This window comes from Anomaloglossus baeobatrachus, chromosome 9 (assembly GCF_048569485.1).
Source record: "Anomaloglossus baeobatrachus isolate aAnoBae1 chromosome 9, aAnoBae1.hap1, whole genome shotgun sequence".
Taxonomy (NCBI): domain Eukaryota; kingdom Metazoa; phylum Chordata; class Amphibia; order Anura; family Aromobatidae; genus Anomaloglossus; species Anomaloglossus baeobatrachus.
This window is the reverse complement of record NC_134361.1, coordinates 8553553-8567959: the sequence shown is the minus strand read 5'-3', so window position 1 is coordinate 8567959 and position 14407 is coordinate 8553553. Positions and strand designations below refer to the sequence as shown.

Below are 14407 nucleotides of genomic sequence, written 5' to 3'. Positions count from 1 at the left end.
GGCTCGATGCATCGTGTGTCAATAAACCGCAGCACGGCCTGTACCGCGCAAACACGCCAATAACGAGCCTGGGACAAGCGTGTAGGGGCCACGGATGGGAATCACGGCTGCACCCCAATAACTAACCAGTGAGGTGAAGACCGCAGAGACCCGAGCTTGAATCGCGGCCGCACCCCAATAACTAACCAGTGAGGTGAAGACCGCAGAGACCCGAGCTTGAATCGCGGCCGCACCCCAATAACTAACCAGTGAGGTGAAGACCGCAGAGACCCGAGCTTGAATCGCGGCTGCACCCCAATAACTAACCAGTGAGGTGAAGACCGCAGAGACCCGAGCTTGAATCGCGGCCGCACCCCAATAACTAACCTGTGAGGTGAAGACCGCAGAGACCCGAGCTTGAATCGCGGCCGCACCCCAATAACTAACCAGTGAGGTGAAGACCGCAGAGACCCGAGCTTGAATCGCGGCTGCACCCCAATAACTAACCAGTGAGGTGAAGACCGCAGAGACCCGAGCTTGAATCGCGGCTGCACCCCAATATCTAACCTGTGAGGTGAAGACCGCAGAGACCCGAGCTTCTGGTCCTGGCCCCGGCGATCGCAGCAGGGTTTATAGTTACTGAACATTTACATGGATTGTAACTTCTATCACTAAAATGTCCCACTTTAAGGCGATGTGCGCACGCTGCGTTTATTTCTGACCACAAAGATGCAGCGTTTTTGGCCCCAAAAAATGCACAAAAACGCATAAAAAAAAAAAAAAAACCACATGCGTTTTTGATGCGTTTTCTGTTATGTTTTTGTCCAGTGCATTCAATGGGTGAAAAAACCCAAAAGAATTGACCTGCTGCAGCGGTCACCACAAAGATGCAACCAAAAAAAACCTGCACTGTGCGGACAGCAAAATAAAATCTCATAGACTTTGCTGGGGAATTAAATTTGAGACCAAAACTGCACCCAAAAATGCGCAAAAAACGCGGAACCCCCCCTCCCCCACACTGTGCGCACATAGCCTATCAGTTTGTGTATGAAAAACTGCAAAATGGAGAAGTTGTGAGATTCCTCCAGCCCCGATCTATGTAAGCAATGTCTGCACCTCGGGGAGAAAGATGGCTGCTCCTAGCGGACACCTACATCATCACTCAGCTCCCTGCAAGGGGCGGACATATTGGAGCGATCTGTGCAGAGGAACCCAAGAGCTGAGGAGGCCAAATCCACCTCCAAACAGGGGGAAAGGATGAGCTACTGGCTGCAGTGTACCCCTATAACGTCTGGCGCAGGGGCCCCCTGTTACTGTCCACCCTGCTGACGGATTACATCTTTTATCTCATTGTTTCCCCAGAGAATAAGATCTTTCATTGTCTAATTGGGAGGTTTTACCAATCAGAGTTTTTGGAAAGCAGAATAACCTTCCCTATGGCTTTCAAAGGAAAGTACTTCTGGTTCTGTTCTTGACTTACATTCTGAGTTACCTCCTGTATTATACTCCAGAGCTGCGCTCGCTATTCTGCTGGAGCAGTCACTGTGTACATACATTACATTACTGATCCTGAGTTACCTCCTGTATTATCCTCCAGAGCTGCACTCACTATTCTGCTGGTGCAGTCACTGTGTACATACATTACATTACTGATCCTGAGTTACCTCCTGTATTATACTCCAGAGCTGCCCTCACTATTCTGCTGGTGCAGTCACTGTGTACATACATTACTGATCCTGAGTTACCTCCTGTATTATACTCGAGCTGCACTCACTATTCTGCTGGTGCAGTCACTGTGTACATACATCACATTACTGATCCTGAGTTCCCTCCTGTATTATCCTCCAGAGCTGCGCTCACTATTCTGCTGGTACATTCACTATGTACATACATTACATTACTGATCCTGAGTTACCTCCTGTATTATACTCCAGAGCTGCACTCACTATTCTGCTGGTGCAGTCACTGTGTATATACATTACTGATCCTGAGTTACCTCCTGTATTATACTCCAGAGCTGCACTCACTATTCTGCTGGTGCAGTCACTGTGTATATACATTACTGATCCTGAGTTACCTCCTGTATTATGCTCCAGAGCTGCGCTCACTATTCTGCTGGTGCAGTCACTGTGTACATACATTACATTACTGATCCTGAGTTACCTCCTGTATTATACTCCAGAGCTGCACTCACTATTCTGCTGGTGCAGTCACTGTGTACATACATTACATTACTGATCCTGAGTTACCTCCTGTATTATCCTCCAGAGCTGCGCTCTCTATTCTGCTGGTGCAGTCACTGTGTACATACATTACATTACTGATCCTGAGTTACCTCCTGTATTATACTCCAGAGCTGCACTCACTATTCTGCTGGTGCAGTCACTGTGTACTGATTCTGGGGTATAATCCAGGATATCAATTTGGATCTGCACAGGATAAATGTTGTTGCAATCCCAGGCAATACTGTAATGATCATCTGTATATCAGTTGTAACCCCCCCAGAGCCGGGAGACAATGACATAAGTGTGTGATTCGCCGTCGCCCGGCTCTTCTCGCTGTGTCACATTGTAATAGATGGGTTCACCGTTGATTCTGCTCCGGTTTGTGTTTTCTTGCGATATTCCGGCTGTTGTAACCTAATCGCCATCACAGAACAAATAATTGTCATATTGTAGACTTGTGCTATTCTCCAGTCACATCCAGAGCTGAATTCACAATTCTTTCTATGTTGTGTGCAGCTGGGCAATATTGGAGTCAATAATTAATGGGGTCTTCCAGGACGCTGGGATGCTACATAGTGAAGGGACCCCGGGGGCCGGAGAGCGGCGGTCGCAGAGCTTGTCACTGCCGGTTTTGTTGCCGGTTCCGTTTATCGCTCGTTCCTGACGTTTCATCAGATCAGTTGTGACGAGCGACATTCCGGTGAAGGGCGGCTCGTGTCGTACGCTCAGTTATGACAGCAGGCTCGACTCGTCCACCCACATCTTCTCGTCAGATCTGTAAAGATAGTAACACCCGGAGTTACTGACCTACATCACAACTGCAAAACGTGGTGACCCCAACCGGCCCCGCCCCACAGTCACCGGCCCCCCGATATCCGGGATCATATAGGAATATTAATGCATACAATAGCAGCTATAGGATAAAACCTGGTGACCCCAACCAGCCCCGCTCCACAGTCACCGGCCCCCCGATATCCGGGGTCTTATAGGAATATTAATGCATGCAATTGCAGTTATAGGATAAAACCTGGTGACCCCAACCGGGCCCTGCTCCACAGTCACCGGCCCCCCGATATCCGGGGTCATATACCATTATTAATGTTAATGGCAGTTCTGGGATAAAGCCTGGTGTCAATGATTGCAGTCATGTGTGGATCGTAACCTGTGATCCAGTGGATTTATGGGCTGCGATCACATTACATTATGGGCCAGCGAGTGGGCCCATTATCAATCAGGAGATGCGTTACTGCAATCTGACTCTGGGGGCGCTAGGAGTTTTGTGCTGTAGTTGTGAGGATGCTCTGTCTACCTTTTTTTTTCTCTCTAAACCAGGTGTGGAGAACTTTTTTTTTTTTTTTTTGCCAAGGGCTGTTTGTAGAGTTGAGCGGATCGGTTATAATCCGGATCGGGTTGCCGCAGAATTTCGGATCCGATCCGGAATCCGCGTCCATGTAAATCAATGGAGAGAGAGAGAGACTGACTCGGATCGGGCTCTCAAACTGTGCGGATCCGGGTCTGCTCAACACTAGCTGTTTGTAAATTTCTACCAACCTACGGGGGCCACGCAAAATTATCAATATGGAAATCACCCTGCTATATTTGGTCAAGCCATTAATTGGCTCCCCCCTACGGTGGTGGCCGGAGCGGCTTCTCTTTGGTGCGGCTGTGGTGTTCGGTGCTTTTGATCATGTTGCTTCTCACAACTGCAATTCCAGGTTTGGGGGCACATACATCACAGAAGGAGCTGGGGGCATATATACGTCGCATGAGGGGCTGTGTTACGAGGGGGACCCGGGGAAGCGTGCCAAGATGGGAAATGGACTGCTTCCGCCGGTCAAGGTCCACTGTGCGGTGTAAGGGACCGCGCTATGGTGGGTGAAGAGTGAGCGGGTTGCTGCTAGCGATCGTCTGGAATGTCACAGACGATCTATGTACACCGATCTGCCCTAACCCGTGAGGGTTGTATGGCAGGGATCTCACGGCTCGGTGTACCTGTTGCACGGGGAAGCACAGAGGTGCCCACGCACGTGTGCCAGTGGAAGTCACGAGAATATGGCACGAGGGTAGCACAGAGGTGCCCACGCACGTGTGCTTTCAATAACCAGGTGAGTCCAATGGAGACTTGAGGAGCTCACCTCGGACAGGAACACGGCCTGTTGACGGGGGTACTGCCGGAGCAGCAAGGCAGGAACACGGCCTGCAAACGAGGTACTGCCGGAGCAGCAAGGGCCAAGCCCACAAGAGACAGTAATGCCTGAGCAGTGGCGTGGCAGCACGCTGCCAGACATCCAAACATAGAAGGACGGTCGCGCGCCGCCATAATGGCAGGGGGAGCTTTTAAGGAGGTGCAGCTCCACCCGAGGGCGGGCGCGAGGCGGAGATGACGGACTTGACCCAATCAGGGTCCACGACGTCCCAGCCTGGCCAGTCAGGATTCACCACGTCACCAGCCTTGTCATCAAGCCGTGTGACGTCAGTGAGCGAATCAGGACCCACCACGCATTGCACATGCTCACCCTCCTGCCTCTGGGAAATAGAGGCGGGATCCTCGGTCTCACAATGTGCAGAGATAACTGGAATCTCACTGCTTCCCTGAGCAGTAAACCTCTGCACATTGCGCAGCCTCGCAGACCTTCGGGGCCGCTGAGCAGGAGAGTCTGCGGCAGGCCAGGAATGGGAGACCGCTTCACTCCTTGTAACAGGAGAACCACTAGGTGTCACCCTTCTGCTGCCTCTCTGAGAAGGTATCTCCTGCACACTACGCAGTCTGGCAGACCTTCGGCGCTGCTGAGCAGGAATGCTCGTGACAGGCAAGGAATGGGAGACTGCCTCAGTCCTTGCCTCAGGAGAGCCACGAGATGTAACAGGGCTGGGGGCGTATATACGTCGCAGGAGGGGCTGGGGGCGTATATACGTCGCAGGAGGGGCTGGGGGCGTATATACGTCGCAGGAGGGGCTGGGGGCGTATATACGTCGCAGGAGGGGCTGGGGGCGTATATACGTCGCAGGAGGGGCTGGGGGCGTATATACGTCGCAGGAGGGGCTGGGGGCGTATATACGTCGCAGGAGGGGCTGGGGGCGTATATACGTCGCAGGAGGGGCTGGGGGCGTATATACGTCGCAGGAGGGGCTGGGGGCGTATATACGTCGCAGGAGGGGCTGGGGGCGTATATACGTCGCTGGGGGCATGTACATTTCACCCAGTCGGGGGCCCCCTCTTTGCTTTTCCTCATCATACACCGGACCCCATACACCAGTAAGGGCAGTAATGCTGTGATGACAGCCGTGGGCACGAGTATGGGGTGAGTAAAAGAGTGATTTTGTGGGGTTTCAGCAGAAAACCCTGATGATTGTACAGCATTAACCCCTTGTGCTGGATGTACCAGATACAGGTGTTTTCAGCCTCTGCAGATTATGCAGGATATTTCATTAACCTCTGTAATTAACCCTCTGGTAACATTCTGGGGAATGGCTGCGGCGCAGAGCTCATTAGTGACATTGTATAGCCCCCGGGGGTGAATCTCGCGTCTCCTGCCTGGTGTCACCGTAGCCATACAGATCTGGATTTCTGGAGAGATCCATTATATGCAGCGTGCCTTGTGCAGACTGCAGAGCCACGAGGACGCACATTGCCCGGATCCCAGACCGTCCTCATTGTACAAATGTACACTATTACATTCATGATTAGGCCACGACTTTACTGTTACCCTATGGGGGGAAAAATCTGCAAAAAGTAACATCATCCAATAAAATCTCCCAGACTTCAGGAACGTCACATGTTTCGGCAGCACACGCCCCCTTCATCACCAACACCCCCCCCTGCCCCGCCCGCGCCATTCTTTCCAAATAATTGGTTATTGTGATAAGAAGTATTATCACTGTTCAAACATAGATGATTTTATATTCTAATGAAAATTAAAAAAAAAAAGACATGACAAACACTAAATGTAGGAATTTTGTTAAAACAATGAGTGAAAAGATGAACGCTCCTTTATACGATTTGTCCAAATGCATTTTCATTCAATTTCTAATTACTGAGTGCAGAAGTGACACTGATCCCCCTCATTACACATCATTTACACAACCACAACCCATCCACTAATCCCAGGAATGTAAATACGGAATAATCTAATAATCCACCTCTCAGATACAAATCAATAGAAACAAAAACTGCAACTGGAAAAAACAAACACCTAAATATGTGTATATATTATATACTAAAGAAAATGCCACCAGCAGAATAGTGAGTGCAGCTCTGGAGTATAATAGAGGAGGTAGCTCAGGATCAGTAATGTAATGTATGTACACAGTGACTGCACCAGCAGAATAGTGAGTGCAGCTCTGGAGTATAATACAGGAGGTACCTCAGGATCAGTAATGTATGTACACAGTGACTGCACCAGCAGAATAGTGAGTGCAGCTCTGGAGTATAATACAGGAGGTACCTCAGGATCAGTAATGTATGTACACAGTGACTGCACCAGCAGAATAGTGAGTGCAGCTCTGGAGTATAATAAGGAGGTGTTCACCTATCAGATATAAATTCTTTTGGTTGTCCTCTTTTATTACACACTAGAAGGTGGCCGGATTCTACGCATCGGGTATTCTAGAATTTACGTATTGTGTAGTTCATGTATGATTTTTGTTATATATATATAGATGTTGTTGTCTGTAGTTACCAAGTGTTTGTGTAGGGCGCTGTACATGTTCTGGGTGTTGTCTGGGTGTGGCGGGGGGGTGAGAGCGGTGTTGTTTGTGTGTTGCGTTGTTTGTGGAGCGCTGTGTGTGTGTTTGTAGCGTTGTGTGTGTGTGTGTTGCGCGGTTTGTGTGTGTGTGTGGTGTGTTTTGGGGGGAGGTATGTTTTGTGCAATGTGTGTGTTGTGCGGTATGTGCGTATATTTTTGTGCGCAGCGTTGTCTGTGTGTGTGGGTGTCTGTGTAGGGCAGTTGTTTGTGGTTCCCAGTGTGTGTGTGGTGTGTTGTGCAGTGCGCGTGTGTGTGTTGGGGGGAGGTGTGCACTTCCCATCGTGCTCCATCCCTCATGCAGCGCACTCCCCATCGTGCTCCATCCCCCATGCAGCGCACTCCCCATCGTGCTCCATCCCCCATGCAGCGCACTCCCCATTGTGCTGCATCCCCTATGCTGCGCACTCCCAAACGTGCTCCATCCGCCATGCTGCGCACTCCCAAACGTGCTCCATCCCCTATGCTGCGCACCCCCCATCGTGCTCCATCTCCCATCCTGCGCACTCCCAAACGTGCTCCATTCGCCATGCTGCGTACTCCCAAACGTGCTCCATCCACCATGCTGCGCACTCCCCATCGTGCTCCATCCCCCATACTGCGCACTCCCAAACGTGCTCCATCCGCCATGCTGCGCACTCCCCATCGTGCTCCATCTCCCATGCTGCGCACTCCCAAACGTGCTCCATTCGCCATGCTGCGTACTCCCAAACGTGCTCCATCCACCATGCTGCGCACTCCCCATCGTGCTCCATCCCCCATACTGCGCACTCCCAAACGTGCTCCATCCGCCATGCTGCGCACTCCCCATCGTGCTCCATCTCCCATGCTGCGCACTCCCAAACGTGCTCCATCCGCCATGCTGCGCACTCCCAAACGTGGTCCATCCGCCATGCTGCGCTCTCCCAAACGTGCTCCATCCGCCATACTCCGCACTCACCATCGTGCTGCATCCCCCATGCTGCGCACTCCCAAACGTGCTCCATCCGCCATGCTGCGCACTCCCAAACGTGCTCCATGCTGCGCACTCCCAAACGTGCTCCATCCGCCATGCTGCGCACTCCCAAACGTGCTCCATCCGCCATGCTGCGCACTCCCAAACGTGCTCCATCCGCCATGCTGCACACTCCCAAACGTGCTCCATCCGCCATGCTGCGCACTCCCAAACGTGCTCCATCCGACATGCTGCGCACTCCCAAACGTGCTCCATCCGCCATGCTGCGCCAGCATCAGCCTCTCTGTCCCCAGCATCAGCCTCTCTGTCCCCAGCATCAGCCTCTCTGTCCCCAGCATCAGCCTCTCTGTCCCCAGCATCAGCCTCTCTGTCCCCAGCATCAGCCTCTCTGTCCCCAGCATCAGCCTCTCTGTCCCCAGCATCAGCCTCTCTGTCCCCAGCATCAGCCTCTCTGTCCCCAGCATCAGCCTCTCTGTCCCCAGCATCAGCCTCTCTGTCCCCAGCATCAGCCTCTCTGTCCCCAGCATCAGCCTCTCTGTCTCCAGCATCAGCCTCTCTGTCTCCAGCATCAGCCTCTCTGTCTCCAGCATCAGCCTCTCTGTCTCCAGCATCAGCCTCTCTGTCTCCAGCATCAGCCTCTCTGTCCCCAGCATCAGCCTCTCTGTCCCCAGCATCAGCCTCTCTGTCCCCAGCATCAGCCTCTCTGTCCCCAGCATCAGCCTCTCTGTCCCCAGCATCAGCCTCTCTGTCCCCAGCATCAGCCTCTCTGTCCCCAGCATCAGCCTCTGTGTCCCCAGCATCAGCCTCTGTGTCCCCAGCATCAGCCTCTGTGTCCCCAGCATCAGCCTCTGTGTCCCCAGCATCAGCCTCTGTGTCCCCAGCATCAGCCTCTGTGTCTCCAGCATCAGCCTCTGTGTCTCCAGCATCAGCCTCTGTGTCTCCAGCATCAGCCTCTGTGTCTCCAGCATCAGCCTCTGTGTCTCCAGCATCAGCCTCTGTGTCTCCAGCATCAGCCTCTCTGTCCCCAGCATCAGCCTCTCTGTCCCCAGCATCAGCCTCTCTGTCTCCAGCATCAGCCTCCCCATCCCAGCCTTCCCCAGGATCAGCCTCTCTCCTCCCAGCCTCCTCCAGCACGCCGTGCTCCTCTGCCGACACTCACAGATCCGATCGCATACACTCACACACACCCACACCCACCCGATCGCATACACTTACACCCACCTGATCGCATACACTCACACACACACACACACATTGACGATATCGCACATACGCGCTTATACTCACAACATCCGGAGATACCACATGCTTCTGGCCATGTGATCCTCCGGCAGGTCCTGGAAGCTCACAGCACAGTATCGCCGCCGAGAAGCAAGCGATATCCCAGGATGTTGTGAGTGTGTGGATGCGATGTGTGAGGTGTGTGTGAGAGTGAGTGTGATCTGATTTGTGTGTGTGTCTGTGTGTGTCTGTGTGTGCTGTTATGTGTGTGCGTGTGTGTATTTTCCGTAGCTGCAGGACCTTGATGTGTGGATGCGATGTGATGTGTGTGTGAGGGGTGTATGAGAGTGAGTGTGAGCCGGTGTACACTGGTAACTATGATACACATCGGGTAACTAAGGGACCTTAGTTACCCGATGTGTATAATGGTTACCAGCTTTCACGGCCTCCGTCAAGATCCCAGCATCGCAAGGTTATGTCTGGCGCTGCTGGGATCCTGACGGAGCCGGTGTAGAAGCAAGCGATATCCCAGGATGATGTGAGTGTGTGGATGTGATGTGTGAGGTGTGTGTGAGAGTGAGTGTGATCTGATGTGTGTGTGTGTGTGTGTACTCACCTGGGAGTCGGAGCTCCGTGTCAGTTGGGCCAGAGCGAGCGTGCATTGCGTGAGGGGGGCGGGGCCTGCAGAGAGCCGGGGCGAGAGGCCAATCCGTGGGGGGGGGGGGGGCCATGGCGAACCCAGCGGCCAATCAGCTTTGTGTCACCGTAAGGACACAATGTCACCGGAAGGACACAATTTTGAAGCATGACAGACAGACAGACAGAATAAGGCAATTACAGACAGAATAAGGCAATTACAGACAGAATAAGGCAATTACAGACAGAATAAGGCAATTACAGACAGAATAAGGCAATTACAGACAGAATAAGGCAATTACAGACAGAATAAGGCAATTACAGACAGAATAAGGCAATTACAGACAGAATAAGGCAATTACAGACAGACAGACAGACAGAATAAGGCAATTACAGACAGACAGACAGAATAAGGCAATTACAGACAGACAGACAGACAGAATAAGGCAATTACAGACAGACAGACAGAATAAGGCAATTACAGACAGACAGACAGAATAAGGCAATTACAGACAGACAGACAGACAGAATAAGGCAATTACAGACAGACAGACAGACAGACAGAATAAGGCAATTACAGACAGAATAAGGCAATTACAGACAGAATAAGGCAATTACAGACAGAATAAGGCAATTACAGACAGACAGACAGACAGAATAAGGCAATTACAGACAGACAGACAGAATAAGGCAATTACAGACAGACAGAATAAGGCAATTACAGACAGACAGAATAAGGCAATTACAGACAGACAGAATAAGGCAATTACAGACAGACAGACAGACAGAATAAGGCAATTACAGACAGACAGACAGACAGAATACGGCAATTACAGACAGACAGACAGACAGAATAAGGCAATTACAGACAGACAGACAGAATAAGGCAATTACAGACAGACAGACAGAATAAGGCAATTACAAACAGACAGACAGAATAAGGCAATTACAGACAGACAGACAGAATAAGGCAATTACAGACAGACAGACAGAATAAGGCAATTACAGACAGACAGACAGACAGAATAAGGCAATTACAGACAGACAGACAGACAGAATAAGGCAATTACAGACAGACAGACAGAATAAGGCAATTACAGACAGACAGACAGAATAAGGCAATTACAGACAGACAGACAGAAAAAGGCAATTACAGACAGACAGACAGAATAAGGCAATTACAGACAGACAGACAGAATAAGGCAATTACAGACAGACAGACAGACAGAATAAGGCAATTACAGACAGACAGACAGACAGAATAAGGCAATTACAGACAGACAGACAGACAGAATAAGGCAATTACAGACAGACAGACAGAATAAGGCAATTACAGACAGACAGACAGAATAAGGCAATTACAGACAGGCAGACAGAATAAGGCAATTACAGACAGACAGACAGAATAAGGCAATTACAGACAGACAGACAGAATAAGGCAATTACAGACAGACAGACAGAATAAGGCAATTACAGACAGGCAGACAGAATAAGGCAATTACAGACAGACAGACAGAATAAGGCAATTACAGACAGACAGACAGAATAAGGCAATTACAGACAGGCAGACAGAATAAGGCAATTACAGACAGGCAGACAGAATAAGGCAATTACAGACAGACAGACAGAATAAGGCAATTACAGACAGACAGACAGAATAAGGCAATTACAGACAGGCAGACAGAATAAGGCAATTACAGACAGACAGACAGACAGACAGAATAAGGCAATTACAGACAGACAGACAGAATAAGGCAATTACAGACAGACAGACAGAATAAGGCAATTACAGACAGACAGAATAAGGCAATTACAGACAGACAGACAGAATAAGGCAATTACAGACAGACAGAATAAGGCAATTACAGACAGACAGACAGAATAAGGCAATTACAGACAGACAGACAGAATAAGGCAATTACAGACAGACAGACAGACAGAATAAGGCAATTACAGACAGACAGACAGAATAAGGCAATTACAGACAGACAGACAGAATAAGGCAATTACAGACAGACAGACAGACAGAATAAGGCAATTACAGACAGACAGACAGACAGAATAAGGCAATTACAGACAGACAGACAGACAGAATAAGGCAATTACAGACAGACAGACAGACAGAATAAGGCAATTACAGACAGACAGACAGAATAAGGCAATTACAGACAGACAGACAGAATAAGGCAATTACAGACAGACAGACAGACAGAATAAGGCAATTACAGACAGACAGACAGACAGAATAAGGCAATTACAGACAGACAGACAGAATAAGGCAATTACAGACAGACAGACAGAATAAGGCAATTACAGACAGACAGACAGAATAAGGCAATTACAGACAGACAGACAGACAGAATAAGGCAATGACAGACAGACAGACAGACAGAATAAGGCAATTACAGACAGACAGACAGAATAAGGCAATTACAGACAGACAGACAGACAGAATAAGGCAATTACAGACAGACAGACAGACAGACAGAATAAGGCAATTACAGACAGACAGACAGACAGACAGAATAAGGCAATTACAGACAGACAGACAGACAGAATAAGGCAATTACAGACAGACAGACAGACAGACAGAATAAGGCAATTACAGACAGACAGACAGACAGAATAAGGCAATTACAGACAGACAGACAGACAGAATAAGGCAATTACAGACAGACAGACAGAATAAGGCAATTACAGACAGACAGACAGACAGAATAAGGCAATTACAGACAGACAGACAGAATAAGGCAATGACAGACAGACAGACAGAATAAGGCAATTACAGACACAGACAGACAGAATAAGGCAATTACAGACAGACAGACAGACAGAATAAGGCAATTACAGACAGACAGACAGACAGAATAAGGCAATTACAGACAGACAGACAGACAGAATAAGGCAATTACAGACAGACAGACAGACAGAATAAGGCAATTACAGACAGACAGACAGACAGAATAAGGCAATTACAGACAGACAGACAGAATAAGGCAATGACAGACAGACAGACAGAATAAGGCAATTACAGACAGACAGACAGACAGAATAAGGCAATTACAGACAGACAGACAGACAGAATAAGGCAATTATATATATAGATGTGGCTATAGACGGCTATGGGTGTTGCCTTTTCTTCTGTATTTTTAACTAGTTAGGTTGATGTAAAATATTTTTTGGGCGATTTAAGCAGTGCGTAAAATTAGTCGTAGTGTTAATGTGGAGCAGCTTCTTGCTGCGCAGTCGGAGCTGTTGTTCTGTGCTGCGCCCTCTGACCTGAGTGCCGTTTCGTGTCATCTTTGACCTTTACACTTTCGTTCCAGTTAATATATTAATGATTTATTTGCATATTTTTTTTTTATTAAGTTTCGGGTAATTTTACGACTTTCTGTAATTAGAGGCAGAGTCTGAATGGAGACAATGGAGATGAAATCCTGATCTGTGGCCGCTCAGAGATCCTCACGCCCCTTTCACATACTTTTTTTTTGACCGGTCACAATCCATCTCGTTTTAGTAGCGACGGATTGTCTCTGTCTCTCTCAATGAAGATTAGACTTATTGCAGGATGCTGAGTGCAGCTCTGGATGTGACTGGAGTCTGATACATGGTGTCTTGTGAGCTCCGGGGAAGGATCGCCCTCTAAGCTCTTTGGTTATCGAGCGCAGTCTCTGGTTTCTTTCTAAATTTTCCTATAACTCCTAGAACCGAGGCCTTTATGTTCTTAACGAGCCGGAGGCCCCGAATCCTCTTCAGATCTTCTGCAGAGCGACCTTCTGCGGGGCCGGGATCATCTGCAGGAATAACCACCTCCACAACGGAGTCTTAAAAGCAGAAGTGGTGGGCGGCCGAGAAGCCTCCATTGTGGCTCCCCATGTGCGGGTGACCCAGATTCTCTGCTCATTGTGTAGATTGGCAGGTGAACGAAAAATTAAAAATAACCGTCCTGATCTGATTCTGCCTGATGTGGAGCGGCCGTCTGATACGTGGCCCCGCTATAGAGACGGCAAATACTGCAGATATAGGGGAATGTCTGCAACAATCTGAGGATCATTACTGCGACATCAGGAGAATCATGGGATCCGGATATTATTATTATTATTATTATTATTATTATTATTATTATTTATTATTATAGCGCCATCAACTCCATGGCGCTTTACATGTGAAAGGGGTATACATAATAGGGACAAGTACAATAATCATAAAGAATACAAGGCACAGACAGGTACAGATAATATAGAGTTAACAACAAACTACTGAAATGCTAAATACATTGATTTTGTGTAAATAAATTTTATATATATATATATATATATATTACATTACACTGTATACACAAAATAAAGTGATCAATGAAACTGAAAAGTTCTGCATAGAAGTCACTGAGCACAATGTAACTAAAGATTTGCGCAGAAGGTGAAGGAAATCAGAAGTGTCTGGAAGGTAACGGGAGCAGCTAATGAGTGCAGAGGTCCATAATGCTCCTATGCACAAGAATATAAGGCTATGTGCGCACTAGAGATGTGAAGTTTCTCGAGAAAATCTTCTCGAGAAACTTCTGGGAGTGAAGATTTGCTGACCTCCGGAAAAAATCCGCGGCAAAACCGCATGCGGATTAGCCGCGGATTAGCCGCGGATTAGCCGCG

General features: G+C 48.8%; 1 protein-coding gene across 2 annotated transcripts in view; it reads left to right on the top strand.

Annotated features, from left to right (window-relative positions):
- Nucleotides 1-14407, top strand: part of ZDHHC9 (zDHHC palmitoyltransferase 9) — a 68893-nt gene that overhangs the window by 22472 nt on the left and 32014 nt on the right. The window lies entirely within an intron of this gene.